Raw genomic sequence first — 21,040 nt, forward strand, 5'->3', positions numbered from 1 at the left:
AACACATGGTCTATTGTCTCAGGTGTTTTACAAAGTAAACAATTGGTTGTCCATGGTACATCGATTCCCTTGTCCGCTAGCCACTGCTTTACGGGGAGAGTCCCAGAATGCAATTTAAAAAAGAAAGTTTTTGCCCCTGCTTTTACTTTTATCCTTTCAACCCTTTTCGAAATGTCCTGTCCGGGTCCTCCATTGAACATAGATCTGTACAAAAGTGTTGGGAACAAGAATTCACGGAGATCCCTGCACAGATTTTTTCGCTCAACAGTGGAAAGAGATTGCAGCAAAAAGCGCACTTTCAAAAACTCAAAAGACTGTATAACTTCTCTCAAAAACCAGTCACATATCGGCACATATCACTGTTTGTAGACACAACAAAATCTGGAATGCGTGATGACAGCCTTAATTTTATCACTGTTTGCAGGAATTTGTTTCTTTGATCGCGAAGGAAAATAAACCGAGAGACAACTTGTCTAAGAAATAAAGGACATAAACCGAGTCCGCCATTGCTAACGGACTGGAATAAATTAGACCAGCTTGTGCGTTCCCACGGTGATTTCCACACAAACACAGCAAAAATCCTGTGAAGCTTCTGCACATTGACGCGTGACATACATATAACTTGCATGACATACCAGATCTTGGATATCAAAAACATGTTGCATACAGTCGCACGTGCGAATATAGACAAATCCTGACCACCCCAGGCATTTGTTTTTTGCCTGAGGGTTTCTGCTTGACCTTTCCAGTAATCCGCGTTGTCGCGATAGCTGTCCGCACTGAGCTAACACGACGGCTATTCCCTCTGCAACTTTATTTGTAATATATGTGAATTTAAACGTGGGAGTGTCAGTCAGCGCCATCATTAGCCTTAGCGGCGAGTGTGGAACATCCTTTCATGAGCCTGTTTGGCGTCGCGTAGCACGTGAACTTAATACGAGCGTGCAGATGACACACAGTCCCTATATAGAGCCTAGCGGCACCAAGTCTGCCAGTACGAGACCCTCGCTATTGAAAAAAGGAAAGAAGTGTGTACCCAAGGGCTTGTTTTCGCGTGTTTTCCACAATCTCAATGAGATCAAATAAACAATAACGCTGAGGAATGTATAGAGAGAGGTAATAGAACCAATGTAAAGTAAATATGAAAAAAAGTGCCTGACAAAATATTTTTTCGTGAGCAGGAATTGAACCTACGACAGTCTATTAACGCGTTCGAAGCTCTAACCAATGTCCTATCACGGCGGCTGTTTCCCCAGCTACAATAATGTGTTTATATGAGAAATTAAACGTGGTAGTGTCAGTCAGCGCCATCTGTAGCCATAGCAGCGAGTGTGAAACACCGTTTCATTAGCCTGTGACGGGTTACGTGAACTTAATACGAGCGTGCAGCTGACAAATAGTCCCTCGTATACAACCTAATGACACCAAGTCTGCCAGTATGAGAACCTCGTGTATGAATCAGGGAAAGAAGTGTATACATAAAGGATCGCTTTTACGTGTTGTGACGCAATAATAATGAGATTTATCAGACCATAATACCAAGGAATGTATAGGGGAAGGTATTAGAATAATTGTAATGTAAATAGGAAGAAAGAAAAGTGGTTGAAAAAATGACTTGTCGTGAGCAGGAATGCAACCTACTATTTTCGAATATCGCGTTCGATGCTCTAACCACCGAGCTATCATGGCGGCTATTTTCCCAGCCATTCTATTGGATTTATAAGTGAATTTAAACGTGGGAGTGTGAGTCAGCGCCATCTGCAGCCATAGCGGTGAGTGTGGAACACCCTTTTATGAGGCTGAGTGGAGTCACGCAACACGTGAACCTAGTACGAGTGGCAGTTGACCAATAGTCCCTCGTATAAAACCTAATGACACCAAGTCTGCCAGTACGAGAACCTTGTTAATTAATAAGTGAAAAAGATGTATACCTTGAAGCTCATTTCTTACGTGTTCTGACACAATAATAAATCTATCTAACAGAATATAATGCCAAGGAATGCACAAAGAAGGAACTAGAACCAATGTAATGTAAATAAGATGAAAAGGGGCCTAAAAGAAAACTCGTGAGCAGGAATCGAACCTACAACCTTCGAATAACGCGTTCTACGCTCTAACCACTGAGCTATCACGACGGCTGTTCCCCCAGCCACTTTATTGGGTTTATATGTGAATATAAACGTGGGAGTGTCTGTCAGCGCCATTTCTAGCCATAGCAGCGAGTGTGGATTACCCTTTTATAAGCCTGTGGGTGGTCACGTAGCACGTGAACCTAACACGACCGTGCAGCTGACCAATAGTCCCTCGTATACGACTTAACGGCACTAAGTCTGCCAGTATGAGACCCTCGTTAATGATAAGGGAGAGGCTTGTATACCTTGAGGCTCGTTTTTACGTGTTCTCACACAATAATAATGAGATCTAACACACAATAGTGCCAAGTAATGGATTGTATACGGGATAAAATGTGTAGGGGAAGTTATTAGAAGCAAATTAATGTAAATAAAAAGAAAGAAAAACGGCTGAAAGAAGTAACTTGTCGTGAGCATGGATAGAACCTACGAGAGTCGACTAACGCGTCCGACGCTCTTACCACTGAGCTATCACAGAAGCTATCCTCCCAGTCACTTTATTGGGTTTAGAGGTGAATTTAAGCACAGGATTGTCAGTCAGCGCGATCTGTAGACATAGCAGCGAGTGTGAAACACCCTTTTATAAACCGTGGAGTGATGTAGCACGTAAAGCTAATACGAGCGCGCAGCTGACCAATAATCCCTCGTTACAACCTACGGCCCCAAGTCTGCCAGTACGAGACCCTAGTTCATAAATTAGGGAAAGATGTGTATACCTAAGCGCTTGTGTTTTACGTGTTTTGACACAATAATAGTCAGATATAACAGATAATAATGCCAAGGAATGTACAATGGAAGTTATGGGAACCAGTGTAATGTAAATAAAAATAATGAAAAGTGGCTGAAAAGATAACTTGTCATGAGCAGGGATTGACCCTGCGACCTTCGAGTAACGTGTTTGATGCTTTAACTACTGAGCTATCACGGTGGCTATATTCCGCCAGCCACGTTATTGGGTTTATATGTGGATTTATAGGTGGGAGTGTCATCGCCATCTCTAGCAATAGCGGCTAGTGTGGAACACCCCTTTATGATCCTGTATGGTGTCACGTAGCACTTGAACCTAATACGAGCGTGCAGATGACCGATAGTCCCTTCTTTACAATCTAACGACACCAAGTCTACCAGTACAAGACCCTCGTTCATGAATAAGGGAAGAAGTGTGTACCTAAGGGACCGTTTTTACGTGTTTTGACACAATAATAATGAGATCTAACACACAATAGTGCCAAGGAATGTATAAAGGAAGTTATCAGAACCAATGTATTGTAAATAAGAAGAAAAAACGAGGCGGAACAAACTTGTCGTGAGCAGGCATCGAACTTACGAACTTCGATTAGCGCGTTCGATTCTCTAAAAACTGAGCTATCACGGCGGTTATTTCCCCGGCAGTTTATTCGGTTTGTATGTGAATTCAAACGTGGAACTGTCACTTACCGCCATCAGTAGCAAAAGCGGCGAGTGTGGAATACCCTTTTATGAGCCTGTGTGGCGTCACGCAGCACGTAACCTAATACGAGCGTGTAGCTGACCAATAGTCCCTCGTATACAGCCTAACGGAACCAAGTCTGCCAATACGAGACCCTCGTTAATGAAAGAGGGAAAGAAGTGTGTACTCAAGGGCTTGTTTTCACGTGTTTTCACACAATCATAATGAGATCATGTAGACAATAATGCCGAGGAATGTATAGAAGAAGTTATTAGAACCAATGTAATGTAAAGAAGAAGAAAAGTGGGTGATAAAATATTTGTCGTGAGCAGCAATTGAACCTACGACAGTCGATTAGCGCGTTCGAAGCTCTAACCGCTATCCTATCACGGCGGCTGTTCCCCCAGCTACTTTATTGGGTTTATATGTGAGTTTCAAGGTGGGATTGGCAGTCAGCGCCATCTCTAGCCATAGCGCGCGAGTGTAGAACACCCTTCCATAAGCCTGTGACAGGTTACGTGAACTTAATGCGAGCGTGCAGCTGACCAATAGTCCCTCTTATACAACCTAATTTGCACCAAGTCTGCCAGTACGAGACCCTCGCTAATGAATTAGGGAAAGAAGTGTATACATCAGGACTCGTTTTTACGTGTTTTGACACAATATTATTGAGATTTAGCAGACATTAATACCAAGGAATGTATAGAAGAAGTTATTGGAACCAATGTAATGTAAATAAGAAAGGTGGCTTATGAGATATCTTGTCGTGAGCAGGAATCGAACCTACGACAGTCGATTAATGCGTTCGATGCTGTAACCAATGAGCTATCACTACGGCTACTCGCCCAGGCATTTCATTGGGTTTATATGTGAATTTAAACGTGGTAGTGCCACTGAGACCATTTGTAGCAATAGCGGCGAGTGTGGAACAAACTTTTATAGGCTTGTGTGGCGTCACGCAGCACGTGAACCTAATACGAGGGTGTAGCTGACCAATAGTCCCTCGTCTATGACCTAACGGCACCAAGTCTGCCAGTACGAGACCCTCTTTAATGAATGAGGTAAAGAAGTATATACTAAAGGGCTCGTTTATTACAAGTTTCGACACGATATTATTGAGATTTAACAGACAACAATGCCTAGGAATGGAATGTGTAGGGGAAAGAATTAGAATAGGGGAAGAATAGGGGAAGTCATTAGAACCAATGTAGTCTAACCCAAAAAAAGAAAAGTGGCTGAAAGAAATAACTTGTCGTGAGCAGGGATCGAACCTACGACAGTCGACTAACATGTTCGATGCTCTAACCGCTGAGCTATCACGCGGCTATTTTTTTAGCCACTTTATTGTGTTTATATGTGAATTTAAGCGTGGGAGTGTCAGCCAGCGCCATCTGTAGCCAAAGCAGCTAGTGTGGAACACCCATTCACGAGCCTGTGTGGCGTCACGCAGAACGTGAACTTAATACGAGCATGCAGCTGACCAATAGTCCCTCGTATACAACTTAACGACACCAAGTCTGCCAGTACAAGACCCTTGTTATTGAATAAGGGAAGAAGTGTATACCTAAAGGCTCGTTTTTACGTGTTCTGACGCAATATTGATGAGATCTAAGAGACAATAATGCCAAGGATTGTATAAAGGAAGGTATTAGAAAAAATGTAATGTAAGTAGGAAGAAAGAAAAGTGGCTGAAAAAAATGACTTGTCGTGAGCAGGAGTCGAACCTACGACTTCGAATATCTCGTTCGATGCTCTAATCACTGAGCTATCACGACGGCTATTCCCCCAGCCACTTTATTGGGTTTATATGTGAATATAAACGTGGGGGTGTCAGCGCCACCTGTAGCCACAGCGGCTAGTGTGGAACACCCTTTTATGAGCCTGTAATACGCTACGTAGCACTAGAACTTAATACGAGCGTGTAGCTGTCAAACAGTCCCTCTTATACAACCTAATGGCAACAAGTCTTCCAGTACGAGACCCTCGTTAATGAATGAGGGAATGAAGTGTATACCTAAGGGCTCGTTTTTTACGTGATTTCACACAATATTATTAAGATCTAACAGACAATAACGCCAAGAAATGTATAGAGGAATTTATTGGTACCCAGGTATTGTAAATAAGAATAAAGACAAGTGGTTCAAAAAATACTTTTCCGGAACAGGAATCGAACCAACGACCTTCGACTAACGCGTTCGGTGCTCTAATACTGAGCTATCACGGCGGCTATTCCCCTAGATACGTTATTGGGTTTATTTGTGGATTTAAACGTGGGAGTGTGAGCGCCACCTGTAGTCATAGCGGCTAGTGTGAAACACCCTTTTATGTGCCTGTATGGTGTCACGTAGCACTTGAACTTAATACGAGCGTGCAGCTGACCAAAGGACCCTGGTATACAACCTATTGGCACCAAGTCTGCCGGTACGAGACCCTCATTATTGAATGAGCAAAAAAGTGTACCTAAGGGCTCGTTTTTACGTGTTTTGACGCAATAGTATTGAGATCTAACACACAATAGTGTCAAGGAATGTAGAGGTGAAGTTAATAAAACCAATGTAAAGTAAATAGGAAGAAATAAATGTTGCTGAGGAAATAACTTGCCGTGAGGAAGAATCGAACCTATGACTTTCAAATAGCATGTTCGTTGCTCTAACTGCTGAGCTACCACGGCGGCTATTCCCCCGGCAATTTATTGGGTTTATATGTGAAATTAACCGTGGAAGTGTCACTGAGCGCCATCTGTAGCAATAGCGGTGAGTTTGGAATGCCCTTTTATGAGCCTGTGTTGCGTCACGCAGCACGTAAACATAATACGAGCGTATAGCTGACCAATAGTCCGTCGTATACAACCTAACGGCACCAACTCTGCCAGTACGAGACCCCCGTTAATGAATGAGGGGAAGAGCTGTATACCTAAGGGCTCGTTTTTTGCGTGTTTCACACAATAATAATGAGATGTAACAGACAATAACGGCAAAGAATGTATTGAGGAAGGTATTAAAACAAAGGTATTGTAAATAGGAAGAAAGCAAAGTGGCGGAAAAATGACTTGTCCTGAGCAGGAATCAAACCTACGACCTTCAAATAACGTGTTTTAAGCTCTAACCATTGAGCTATCACGGCGGCTATTCCCCCAGGCATTTCATTGGGTTTATAGGTGAATTGAAACGTGGTAGTGTCAATGAGCCCCACTGGTAGCAATATCGGCGAGTGTGGAACACCGTGTCATGAGTCTGTGTGGCATCACGTAGCACGGGAACTTAATACGAGCGTGCACCTGACCAATAGTCCCTCGTATACAACCTAACGGCACCAAGCCTGCCACTACGAGACCCTCGTTAATAAATGAGGGAGATAATTGTATAACTTAAGGCTTGTTTTTACGTGTTCTGACACAGTATTAATGAAATATAACACACGAAATTGCCAAGGAATGGATTGTATAGGGGAAGGAATATATAGGGAAAGTCATTAAAAGCAATTTATTGTAAATAAGAAGAAGGAACTGTCGCTGAAAGAAATAACTTGTCGTGAGCAGGGATCGAACCTACGACAGTCGACTAACGCGTTCGATGCTCTAACCACTGAGCTATCACTGCGGCTAGTCTCCCAGCCACTTTATTGGTCTTACATGTGAATTTAAGCGTGGAAGTGTCAGCCAGTGCCATCTGTAGCCATAGCAGCTAGTGTGGATCACGCTGTCATAAGCCTGTGTGGCGTCACGCAGCACGTGAACCTAATACGAGCGTGCAGCTGACCACTAGTCCCTGGTATACAACCTAACGACACCAAGTCTGCCAGGACAAGACCCCCGTTAATGAATAAGGGAAGAGATGTATACCTAAAGGCTCGTTTTTTACGTGTTCTGACGCAATAATAATGTGATCTGACAGACAATAATGCCAGGAAATGTATAGGAGAAGTCATTAGAACTAATGTATTATAAATAAAAAGAAAGAAAAGTGGCGGAAAAACAAATTTTTGTGAGCAGGAATCGAACCTACAACCTTTAAATAACGCGTTCGAAGCTCTAACCACTGATATATCAGGGCAGCTATCCTCCCAGCCACTTTATTGGGTTTATAAAGGAATTCAAACAGGGGAGTGTCAGTCAGCGCCATCTGTAGCCTTAGTGGCGAGTGTGGAACACCCTTTCATGAGCATGTGTGGTGTCGCGTAGCACGTGAACTTAATACGAGCGTGCAGCTGACCAACAGTTCCTCATATAGAACTTAGCGGCACCAAGACCGCCAGTACGAGACCCTTGTTAATGAAAGAGGGAAAGAAGTGTGTACCCAAGGGCTCGTTTTCACGTGTTTTCACACAATCATTATCTGATCAAATAGACAATAATGCCAAGGAATGTATAGAGGAAGTCATTAGAACCACTGTAAAGTAAATAAGAAGAAAAGTGGCTGATAAAATATTTGTTATGAGCAGGAATCGAACCTACGACAGTCGATTAGCGCGTTCGAAGCTCTAACCACTGTCCTATCACGGCGGCTGTTCCTCCTGCTACTTTATTGGGTGTATAAGTGAGTTTCAACGTGGCAGTGTCTGTCAGCGCCATCTGTAGCCATAGCAGCTAGTGTGGAACACCTTTTCATGAGTCTGACGGGTTACGTGAACATAATACGAGCGCGCAGCTGACCAATAGTCCCTCGTATACATTCTAATGGCACCAAGTCTGCCAGTACGAGACCCTCGTTAATGAATTAGGAAAAGAAGTGTATACATAAGGGCTCGTTTTTACGTGTTTTGACACAATTTTAATGAGATTTATCAGACAATTACGCCAGCCCAACTGCGTGGCGCAGGTTCGAATCCCACTAAGTTTCAACTTTTTTAGTTTTTTTTTCAATGTTTTTTATGTACTGCTATCTTTTCTAATTCGTTAGGTACTAAAACAAAATAAAAGCAATATTGCGTTCAAGTACGTGTGTGGGACTGTGTTTTTTGCGCAACAGTTATTAGTATTTTTATTTTCATTATTACATTTTTTATTTATTTCATAATATAACAAAATTAAGGACTAAGAAGAACATTGGGTCTGCTTGATTGTGAAGGGACTCGAGAAGTGAGAAAACTCAAACCAAAAATTTTATTTGAGAAAAAACTGAGCATTTCACAGCCGGACCAGCTTCTTTAAGGGTAGGCGCTAGGTATGCGCGAGCCTTGCTATGACTCATCTCACGCTGTGGCAGTTGAGGGAAGGCAATATCACCGAGAAGCAGTTCCAAAATATCTTTTAGTTGATGTTTTTTGATTCCTCCAAAATAAGGGCTGCACAATTGTGATCGAGCCCAACCAAGAATTGCGGGCGCGAAGTCATGAGACAGAAAATGAATAATGTTGATTGTTTGAAAAATTGCCCTCAATAAAAGAAAGAGTTATGGAGTGCTACGTAGCTTACTTCGCAGTAGGAATTTTAGATGTACATATATATAGCTTAAAATGGACAATGTTGCACACAAAGACATTGGTTAAATTTCTTTGCAGCACAGTGGATGCATCCATGTAGAACTTAAGCGTCAAGAGAAGCTCATGCGTCCTCACTTTATTGCGGTTTACATTGCTTGTATGCGTCTATGCAGCCATGATATATCTTAAAGCATTTGTTTCGCCTATAATCTTCCTATTCATTAAAGCTGGCCTATAAGTTGTGTCTTATGTAGCACTGCAATTGAAGCGTAATCTGCATGGTGATCTGAAACAATGCTTTTGAAAATCTCAAAACGACCCAGCTCTATACACGACTATACGAGCATCAATGATAAGCACAATTATGTGTCCGTACATATCAGTTGTGCTCTCATACTTAATTATTTTTCTGACCACTCCCTCCACCCCTACCTACGCTGTAGGACAGCAAATCATTAACCTACTTGAGCTTTGTGCCTTTCTTCTGTTTTCTTCCTCTCTTTTTTTCTGTTCTACTTCATTTGCCTGTGTACTTCACAGAGGCATTATTTATGTGCATGAAGATTCACTGCCTATCGTAAAGTAAAGCAGAGAGGCGATTTTGCTTCATGCATCTGTATTTTATATTTACTCTCTTGATAACTTGCATGAAAGCTAATAACCAAGTAGCTCGACATGTGTGCGGTCGTACCACAAGATGCCAGGTGTTCATCTGTTACTTCGCGTTCTAGAAAACCTGAATAGACCCGAGGCGTTCATTTTGCCGTTTAGTTTTTTTTGTCACAATGCGTACGCCGTGTTGCTTGTGGTTATTTTATTGGCTGTGTGTATACTGGTTCAGCGGGTTGTCTTGGCTCATGGTCACCATTTATTCTGCGATATAAAATTTCTATGCGTATTTATTTAGCAAATTGTAACTCAAGGAATAAACTTTGCAAGTCAGCCCCGCCGCGGTGGTCTAGTGGCTAAGGTACTCGGCTGCTGACCCGCAGGTCGCGGGATCGAATCCCGGCTGCGGCGGCTGCATTTCCGATGGAGGCGGAAAAGTTGTAATCCTGTGTGCTAAGATTTGGGTGTACGTTAAAGAACCCCATGTGGTCGAAATTTCCGGAGCCCTCAACTACGACATACGTCTCTTATAATCATATGGTGGTTTTGGGACGTTAAGCCCCACATATCAATCAAAGTTTCCAAGTGAGCGCTCGTCCTTTAGATGTTTTTTTTACGTTAAAGTGCTCGTCATTTCGGCACGGGACTAATTATTTCTCTATATATCCACTTTTTTATCACTCTACATTTTCCTTCTTTAATTTTTGCGGCCATTTATTTCTGAATTGTCGACATTGACATCACGTACAGTCACAATGACGATACTTTTTCTGTACGCAGTGTAGCACCCCACGGATCGAATGGTATTCGTATCTCAGACTGCCATTTGAATCTAGTGACATGAACATCTCCGGTCTTATCAGTCTGCTCGCCCTCCTTATTCTTCTATATTTCCGTAAGAAAATTTCCGTATGCTCCGTAGAACTTCCTTAAAGAAGTTTCCATATTTTCAATGAAGCTTTCCATATTTCCACAATTTTTCACATTTTCCGTAAGTAAATTTCGTGTATACCACAAGACTTCTGTATCTTTCCATATCTTCCCTAAGACATTTTCCGTATGTTCCATATAATTTCCGTATACTTTCATATTTTCTTTAAAAAGTTTTCCGTATACGCCATACAACTTCCATATGCTTCCATAAAATCCTATCTTTTCTGTATAGCTCATAAGGAAATTGTACGGAGTCCATATGTGTTCCGTAAGATTTCATACGGAATTTTTCAGTAGGGTAGGCTGAAGTCTGCGCATATGTCGACGAAACGTTTCGATTGCGTGGAAGTTGGATTTAATGATGGACACGTACCTGACCACAAAACATTCGCAAAATTAAACTCTCCTATAAGTAGAATAGGTGCAGTGGGGAAACGAGAACTTATTTGACTTGAACAATTATGCATGCTGTCACAAAAAGTCGAGGTAGATAATAGTGCTCGGTAACAACAACCAATCAGAACCTTTTTACTATTGACAGTAACACAGCACTACACACATTCAATGTCGCCTAATATAACCACAGGAAAATAGTTCAAGCCTTCATTGACAGCAAATAATACACCACCACCTAGTCCATTTAACGATCGGCACGGTAAACATTATACTTTTTATTGCAGTAACTCAGAATTCGTAACATGACTCGTTAACTAGGTGTTTGTTAATGCAAACATATCTGCATCTCAGTCATTTATTAGGCCACATAGAAGATCGTTTTTACGTAAGACACTACGTATGCTAGTAAAAAAAAAACCTGTTGGCTAGATATCAATTCAGCGCCCCTACGTTTCGCTTTATCCTAAGAGGTGCTGTTGAAATATTGCGCCTAGACCTTAAGACTCGAACAGATGCCGCGGTATTATTCATATTACTTGATGAAATCATTTCGTGAACCTTTTGTTCATTACCAATGTAGCCATAGTACTTTTCATCAATTATTAGCTTTTTGGGCCATAACTTGTATGACAGACTCAGACTTTTTTAATATTCTATTAGGGTTTTTCTGGCGTTGCGTGTAGTGGCACAGATATCTTCACTAACCGAGATATTACTTTCTTGTAGCCGCGTACGCTTAGATAATATTTCTGAGGCTTAAGTACGTGGCGCAAGGTTGCCAAAGCGAAAAACGAGAAGAGACAAAAAGAGCGCCAACTCACAATTAGGTTTACTTTCATGAAGCATTCACATTATATAGGCTCTTGGAGGACATGCGTACACCACTTCATTTACCGAACGTGCAGGCATGAACACTTTGAAGATGTAATAAACGACTATTGCAATCGTGATATCTGGGAACCAGCAACAAACAACGCCTGATGTAAATACGTCGTAAAAAAATAAAAACACCCAAGCCTGCGCAAAAATTTGCGAGGAAAAACAGCAAAAAAAGACTGAACGACACTTCTTAGCAACCATCTAAAATACATCTAGATCCAACAGTTAGAATTCACTATTATGCAACCAAACTGAAGGCACGCTGACGCACGAGTCACCTTTCTTCCTCATGTGAGAGGCTTCGAGTTCCACGAGAGGAAGACGAAGTTTTTCCTGAGTGGAACGCTGCTTTCAGTCTCTGTTATTTTTTCTCGTTTTTCATTAGTATTGTGGAAGACGCCGTTCTTCTGCCTGCGGAAACGGACGTAGAATCACCAGGGCCTCCACCCATACCTTCCACGTCGTCTAAGAAAGCGCTCCGGCCACCCAAGTGACGTCGACAGTGAGGACACGCTGATATACTCTACGGCCAGTGATGAGAGCTCCGATGAAAGTGACTTTGTGCCCATGGCAAGAAGCAAGGCGAAGAGGAGGCTACTTACGACATCTCCTTCCCAAAGTAAGGCCACCCCAATACACAAGAGTCACCGGTTCACACTTTTTTGTTTGTCCCGCTGAAAGCCGATGACAGCATGAACCCAATTAATCGCCACGTCACGTCTATGTCACTTCAGGCGCTCGTTGCAAGACAAATTACAGACGTGAGAATCAATGGCCGCAAGAACGTTCTGGCGATAGACGTTATGGATTGATATGTGGGGTTTAACGTCCCAAAACCACCATATAACGTACCACTCTCGGCGTATTGACCAAGGTGAATGTGCTGGGGAACATGAACGTACGTTCTTTCATACCAGATTTCCTAACCTCTGGTAAGAACCTAACCTAACCTAACCTAACCTTACCTACCATATTACCAGAGTTACCAGAGTTCTTTCATACCATAACTAAAGCGGCTTAAACGCAAGGGTGCTAAGTTAAGATACTTTCAAGATACTCTACCCAACTTTATTACGTCTGCCTCACAAAAATTTTGGAAATTTTTGAGCAAAAAGACCAATGGTTGGAGGCCAGGATTCCGGTCCACGAGGGGCTAGTTCGTTAAACGTCCACCACGTGCCGCATGAAGTTGAACCCTCCCCCTCGTTCCCTCTTTTCTCCTCCCACCACGGCGTGACGAGTTCTCTACGGAAGTAGCCTCGCTCTTCAACCTGTTCTCAACCGCCCCTCATTGCGGGAACCAAAGAATAGCGACCCGCTGTCAGTGCATTCTCACTCACGCCGTTTAAGAGCCGGCCTGTGTAGAGTACGCGAACAGGTTCCGGACCGGCCATGAAAAATTTTGCAGACTGAGAACTTCTTTTTTTTCTTGCCTTGGTTGAATTCGAGTCCTCACAGTTTTGATATAGTCATAGATAATTTATATACAAAGAACCTAGGACCAACTGCATTACATTCTTTAGTTTTTTTCTCGTCGTAGGTAATATATTGTAATCATAATATCAGGTTCAATACTTAATTTGTGGCTAAGCCATATTACTTTCTGACCCAAACTTTCTGTAGGGCGGAACAAAGTTTTTAAACTTGTTTTTTTAGCTAGTAGGCTATTGAAAAGCACGCAAAAAATTAACAAAGATGTTAGTAGAACGATTTTCACAGGAGAAGCATGTCCAGTATATTGGACACTGGGATTAATTTGTTGAACAAATAGGTACACATATTCTGCTATTCTCTTAGATAGAGCGCTGCTTTTGGCCCTGTTAGATTATTAGTCTTATAAAACACAAGCGGGGTTTGTTTTGTCCCGAGAAAAAGTCGATCCTCTTCGCTGATCCTCTTCATGCTTCATGCTGTTGATATATTCCCAGCATGCCCCAGTTTTATTTTTATGACTGGGCTTAAAGAGTGTCACGTCAAGCCACCTCTTGTTTTCTTTTTTTCCTTCTAAATTGAGCACGATGTGCACCAATTGCATCTTGGTGTGAGTGTACTGGACATAGGTAATTTTCGCATTACCAGCAAAGTTTTTATTAGAAAAACTACATTTTTGCAACAACGTATCGAAAAAACATGACAGAACTCATACAATTTAAATGATTTCAATGGTGCAAAGATATGTCCTGAAATACTTTTGTATACTTGAACGCATCATGCGCACGCAGTTTCGCGTAGATTACGCAATTACTTCTAGTGCCCGATAAATAGGTGGAGCTGAGGGTGAACTACACCTAAAAACATCTTACTCGACTCTTACAGAAGCTACGAAAGTGGTTTTAGTTCTGACTGTAGCACTGCTTACTTCTATTCATCACATTTACCGTCATGTTTTTGTCAGCGACTAAGTATATGTACCACCCTGCTGAAATCACCAAATGGTGATTGCAGTAACTGTAAATAAATAGTAATAATAAATAATGTGTTCAATACATTAGTCAAGGGGCAGGAAAGGAATGTGCTTGTTAACTACATAGTAAACGCTCCGAGAATGTACTGTTCGGTTATCCTTTGCGGAAGCTCTTTCGCTTTCTTATTTCTTCGTAGCGCTTATTCTTTGCGTCAATGTGCGTAAGGAGCTAAGTATAGTTCCATTGAGAAAATAGCACCAGATGCTCGGGACCGACAGCACAGTGTAAGCTGTAGGAGCGGCTTTTGTAGAACTTTTTGTAATTTAGTGTTAACCTCTCATTTGCTGGCATCTAATTGCATGTGTCTGATTTTATAAGGTACTCAGCATAGTTCCGTAAACTGTACTTCAAACAATGCCTGCTTCAAGTGACAGCGTGTGCCTGATTGTTTTTCCACTACTACCTGACAACATTTAATTTAACGAGATTCGCAACTTCAGATTATGCAGCATCGTGTGTTTAACAAAAGATTTGCTACACCTAGAACTATTGTGTCTTTATGTTTTTGGCTCATTTCAATCGCCTTGATATATTACAAATAGTAATAGATAAATTATTTATGTAACACTTCATCTGGCGAGATTTCATTGCGACATGTGAAAGGAAATTTCATAGCGTTATTGCGCACATTACAACTGCTTTATGCAACAGATAGTCGAATGTGCAACGATCTTTGCATTATTGATAAATGTGCTGAAGGCCTGTGCACCGAAAAAAGAGCTATCGAATGGAGTCCTTGGCGTACGATGTAAGGGCTAGCATGCTTAACTTATAAGCAATTTTAAACCCACACTGTTTATTTAGGTGTACATCTCAAGTACGTTGTGCTCCCTCTCGCCCCCGGATGTCGGAATTCAGAGCTTGATTTTGCGATAGAAGAGTGAATGCACCATAATTATTGCCTACATTAGATTGGGAAATATTGATGATAATCCACCTTTTCACTCAATGGTCTCGCTGATGTATTTGTAAACATGGCAACGGCAGGAACACTAATCATGCTGTAGCCAAGAAAAAAAAAAGTGATGCAGAACATTTTTTATTAGTTTTTAAAACAGATATTTAGTGATAATATTCCATTAGTTGTTAACTTGAGGTCATTACTGGCAGAAATATGCTTTGATTTTTCTTCCAGGAAGAAAGAAAACTGATGTTCACGTTTGGTGCCATCGTATACAGTGTTACAGCTTCGATCCACCCACAGTTTAGACAAGAGCGTAAGATGAAAATTAAGGTGAATTACATACTTGATACATGTAGCATTTTATTTTCAACGGCAGAGTGTTTAAACTTCATTTCCAGCCTGGTTCGACGGCCTCTCCGAACTTGGAACACATGTGTCAGCTAGGCGGAAACAAAGGATTGATATATATATATATCATATATTATATATATCATAATATATATATATATATATATATATATATATATATATATATATATATATATATATATATATATATACATATATATATATATATGTATATATAAACTGAGGAAGAGGTAAAGTAAATGAAAGAAATTGGGGTAGGCCACCAGCATCGTTGCTTCTACAGTCTTCTCGTGTGCGCCAGTAAAATCTGCTTTTTTTTTCTTAAGCTCAGCAATAACGATCGTTTATATATTAATGCTATACAATTCGCATTTCTTCGCACAGTGCTGAAGCGCCCGAAGTGGTCTAGTTTGTAAATGTTACAAAGGGAAGCGACAATAAAATGCATCATGGAACTAGAATAGTTTTAAACTGTTCACTGTACAGGTAGGTGAACACACTAAATGCTCATATTAAAATATTGATCACAGATGGTAGGGTTGCATTCTTGGTGCTGAGGTGTACGTGACGAACTACTGGAGGAACAGCTGAGTTTTAGTGCCGGAAAGCAACACAGTAACACAATATTTACCTACGGCATTTGTTTTTTCAATTATGGTATACATCAACATAAATCACTCCAAACATTTTTTTCAGTTAGCTTGCCTTTATTAATACATCTTGGCAACCTGGTTTTACATTTATCAACGAAAAAGTTCACTTTTTACACTTTTGTGACGCCCCCTCGAGAGGTACAAACTGACAAAAATATTACCCAGCGTTGTGCATTTAGATAGCTCTTGTTTTCTTTCCGTTTTTTGCCTGCGTTTTTGTTATTTAAGCAGGCGTCACCATGGGTAGAAAACGATCACTGTACCGTGTAGAGGGACCCGTGAAAGACACACTACGCGACAACCTTCCCTCGCTGGTCACCCCACTGGCAGAAAAATAGTTGAAGCCAGCCAAGCGCATTGTCATCCCATATGTGCCGGGTGCCAGTGTAGAGCTCTCCGCGATTCTCGGAAAATCAGGGGTCGAGGTTGTTCGCAAGCCTGCTTCGATGCTCACCCGCTTGCTACCACGGCCGAAGGAAGAAGCAACACCAGCGAGTAGCCTGCAAGTTGCCGTGTTCAGAGTGTCCCATTTCGCTCGGAGGATTTCAAGCTGGACGGTTGTGCCCTCGCGATCTCCGACTTCAGCGTAGCTCCCGCCGACTGGTTCGCCCTCCGCGGTCTCCTGATGCCGTGCAGCTCTCGCATTGTGGCACCCCGCCCTTGGACTGCTTCGACCGGATCTCCACTTTCCTATCTCCTTCTTTTTTCCTCTCGTTGGCTGGCGGCTTCTTATCCATCTATTTTCCTCCTATTCTTTTTATTTCTTCTCTCTATATCTTTTATTCCCCATATCCCATCCCTCTGCTGACCTGTTGAGGTGTCCTCGTAAGGAGAGACAGTTACGGGTCAGCACCTTTCTTTTCTTTTCTTCTGATATAACCACAATCTCTCTCAGAGTGTCCAGCCAGCTACGTGGGCAAAAGCGAATGTTTCCATTCAGAAAGCCCGTGGAGCGGCCGAAAGGCTTGGACTGGCGTTCCTGACGAGGGAGTCAGCCGCTGAGCGCTAACGTGCGCCTTGCCGGGCAGCAATAAACTTCGGCTCCCACTCGTTAAGATTACGCCAACTTAAGAACGACGTCAGGAAGGCAGAAGTGCAACGCGGCGCTTTTGCAGAGAGCTTGAGCAGCCCGACCATATGATCGATTTCTACAGCTTTTCTGTTCTAGAAACAGAGAGGAATTTCGGAAGGAGGTTTTTGCGCGAGTCCTGACACATTTACAACACGCCAACAAACTTGAACCGCTATCTAGAAACAATCTCCTCTGTATACGTTCACGGCTTCGGAAACGTGTTGTGTACTCAGATTTGGGTGCACGTTAAAGAACCCCAGGTGGTCAAAATTTCCGGAGCCCTCCACTACGGCGTCTCTCATAATCAAATGGTGGTTTTGGGACGTTAAACCCCACAAATCAATCAATCGGAAACGTGTTGGAAATGGAGAAACACAGTTTTGGCAAAACAAGACACGGATATGTTTTGTGACAAACACAGACAGATCCTGAGGAAGTACCAAGTCGTTCCTCACACCCCCGGCCCTCTACGAACTTCCCAACGTCTGAAATCTTCTACCGAGCCCGACAGATTTCTGCCAAAATGCTTACATTTAAGCTTATAGAATTCACACTCCACAAATTAACGACCTCCAAAAAAAAGCAAAAATAAACGGAAAATGTAGTGTGTAGTGCTGGCTGCTAAAATTTTGCTGTTGAATTAGGAATATTCACTTAAACGTCGTATATATATATATATATATATATATATATATATATATATATATATATATATATATATATATATATATATATATATATATATATATATATATATATATATATATATATATATATGTGTGTGTGTGTGTGTGTGTGTGTGTGTGTGTGTGTCTCAATATCTGCATGTGTTTTGCTTTGCTAATAAGCACCTGAAGTAGCAGATTTATACTTTGTGTAATTGAGTTGCTGCTTTGGTCTGCGTTCGTGCCATCGTCATTCATGGAGCGTGCTTGTCTTGGAAGTTGATACCACGAAGAAATAAGTGAACGAATTCAAGCATACCCGCCTGGGTTTTTGTAAATCGGCTAACTTTGGCAACGTTGGTCGATCTGAAAGCGCGGAGATACTTTTGTAGCACCCGAAAAGCTAAATCATTACAAAAAAATCTGGTGGGGGTCAGAACCCCCTCATTCACATATAGTTACCATCCTGAACGTCACCGAAGTGCACGTTGAAGACCTTGAGGCATCTACTAGAGCATTGTGTGCTTAGTAAAACTCTTGGCACACACAGAATATCCTAAATGTGAAGGTGTTATCGCTCAGCGTGGGAACTATGTAAACTTCTTTTACCGACATTGTCCAAGTCCCGTCCCTCTGAGGCTGTGCTTCTGAATCATGGTGCAGTGTATGCTACTGAGCAAACACTTGTACTCGAGCAAATATAGGAATACACGGCAGTGATGTCGTCAATCGTATGTTTTCACGAGTCTTTCTGTCGTCGGAGTTTTATAGCTGCCACCACAAACCAAATCACAGTAACCAAACTTGTAGTCAATTTGTAATAATCCAATTGGTACTCAATTCGTAGTCAATTTGTAGAATTGAGTCATGTAAAATACTCCGAAAATATTGAGCCTGTAATATATTCCGAGAAAAGTGAAGTATTTCTGTCATTAATAGAGTGGTGGCCTATAGCAAGAAACATACCTGCAAAATACGACGCAGTTCATTTGTAATCAAACATGCACTGCAAATCAATCTTATGATATATTTTGTAATGTGTCTACAAATATAAACATCTTTGGATACTTATTGTGTGCTCTTCATGAATCAATAAGAAATAAGTTTTCTTTAATAACACAAACACCTCAATATAATGTGTGAAACGCATGTGCATGTTCCGATTAAAATGTAAAAAATTATGCTGTGCAAATCTGCAAACTTTACCTACAAACAGATGCAGATGTCAACATCATAACAATACAAGGTACGTATATGCATGCACAATATAATGTTATATTCACTGTGGAGATAATCAAAACAAAGAACGAAAAATGAAATAATTACATTGAAAGTACTGTTGTTTTTTGTCCTTATCAAGCCTCAACACTTTTCTTGGTGTGAAAAAGATCCTATCACCATTTCGGGACGATAAATTAATAAAGCTACATCTTTCAGTTCTCTCAAGCATAGAACCATGGTAGTGCTATGAACACCTCATTATTATCAAAACTAACTACAGCTGCGAAAATTGTACGGACGCCTGGCCAAGGCAGGAGTCCCCAGCGTGTCGTTTGTGTTTGTGGGAATGTGGTTTGAGGAAGGCGTTCGCCGAATCTTCATTGTGCGGGCGACGACGCCAGAGGACCATGCTGCCTCCGCTGTCTGCCTACCTTGAGACGAACCCTTGCTCGCGTTCAACGAGATAACAAAAAACGTCTGTCTGTCAAATGGCTATTTTCCTCCTACACCCTGGCTTGAGTATATAGGGTGCTGGGTAATCACCATTGCACTATTACAAGCCCATGCGTATAGTAAGATTGGATGTGATATGAATTCCTAAGTATTGTATGAGGTTACTTTATCTCAAGGGAAATTATTTAAGTAGTATACCCGAGAAGAGTTAGGTGACCTAAATATATGCTTAACTTTACTTAAGTTAATATTTAGTTGCATTAGCCACAAGCTGCACCAGTTAGATATTTATTTAAATCGGAGTGTAGGCGATTACAATAGTCGTTTGAAGTAACTGCTGTAAAAGTATCGCAATCATCAGCAAAAAGGTGGATATTAGAAGCTACTTGAGAAGGCAGGTCAATAATATATATTAGAAACAACAAAACACCAATTACCAACTTTTGGGGCACTCCTGAGATAACATGGCACATTTATGAACTGCAGCAGTAAGCAGTAACGTACTGTTAGTGATTAGCAAGACAGCATCCGACCTATTTTAATAGGTTAATGTCAAGATTTAAGTTCCGAAACTTGTGGATGAGAAGTTTATAACACACTTTATCAAATGCTTTTGCAAAATCTAAAACAAATGCAGCCAGCGGATGATGAACGATCAAGAATTAGATCAGTGAAAGATGCAGGTTGAGTCTCACATGATTATGATTTCTTAAAACCATGTTGTGAAGATGAAAAAAATGTTATTTTCAGAAAAATTGAGGGTGCTTTTGATTACGAAGTATTATATAATAGTTAGAAGCACGTGCTGGTAAAAGAAAAGGGCCGATATTTGGTCGTTAAGGTTTTGTTACCTAATTTGAGAAATGAAACTACTTCCCTTATACCTTCCACTGATTAGGTAAAGTACCTGTGTGGAGTGATAGTCTCAATAGAGCTAGCTGTCTTCTGTAGTAAAAAATGCACATGCAAAATACAACGCAGCTCGTTTTATAAAAAATTATTTTGTAAAACTGTATTATGATCTATTTCCACAATCTGCCTAACAAATAAAAAGATTGTTAGACATTCATTGGGCACACATTTGAAATAAATGCGCGAAAAATCAAACACGAAAGCCGCCAAAAAAATGTGCGCAACCTATATACATATCCCGATACAAATATAAAAGAAATATGGCGGGCACAAATTTACAAATTATACCTATAAACAGATGCAAATGCCAAGATCATAACAGAAGTAAGGAACATATGCTCAAGCAAAGTAATCGGTAATAAATGCACTTTATAATTGTATACATTCAAAGGATAAAAAATAAAGTATTCACAAGTACTTTCATTTCTTGTCCTTATCAAGCCTCAGCAACAATTTTCTCTTTATGAGATAGAGCCCATCACCGACCAAACATTACCACTGCAGTAACTTCTTCCAGTTCTTTCAAG

General features: G+C 41.1%; 1 protein-coding gene and 1 non-coding gene across 2 annotated transcripts in view; one reads left to right on the forward strand and one right to left on the reverse strand.

Moving 5' to 3' along the window:
- Nucleotides 1–21,040, forward strand: part of LOC119162992 (carboxypeptidase M-like) — a 1,476,599-nt gene that overhangs the window by 320,698 nt on the left and 1,134,861 nt on the right. The window lies entirely within an intron of this gene.
- TRNAS-AGA (transfer RNA serine (anticodon AGA)) lies at nt 5,265–5,336 on the reverse strand. The gene has a single exon. It is a non-coding gene; the product is annotated as a tRNA-Ser (tRNA).

The sequence above is a fragment of the Rhipicephalus microplus genome, unplaced genomic scaffold (genome assembly GCF_043290135.1).
Source record: "Rhipicephalus microplus isolate Deutch F79 unplaced genomic scaffold, USDA_Rmic scaffold_13, whole genome shotgun sequence".
In the NCBI taxonomy this organism is placed as follows: domain Eukaryota; kingdom Metazoa; phylum Arthropoda; class Arachnida; order Ixodida; family Ixodidae; genus Rhipicephalus; species Rhipicephalus microplus.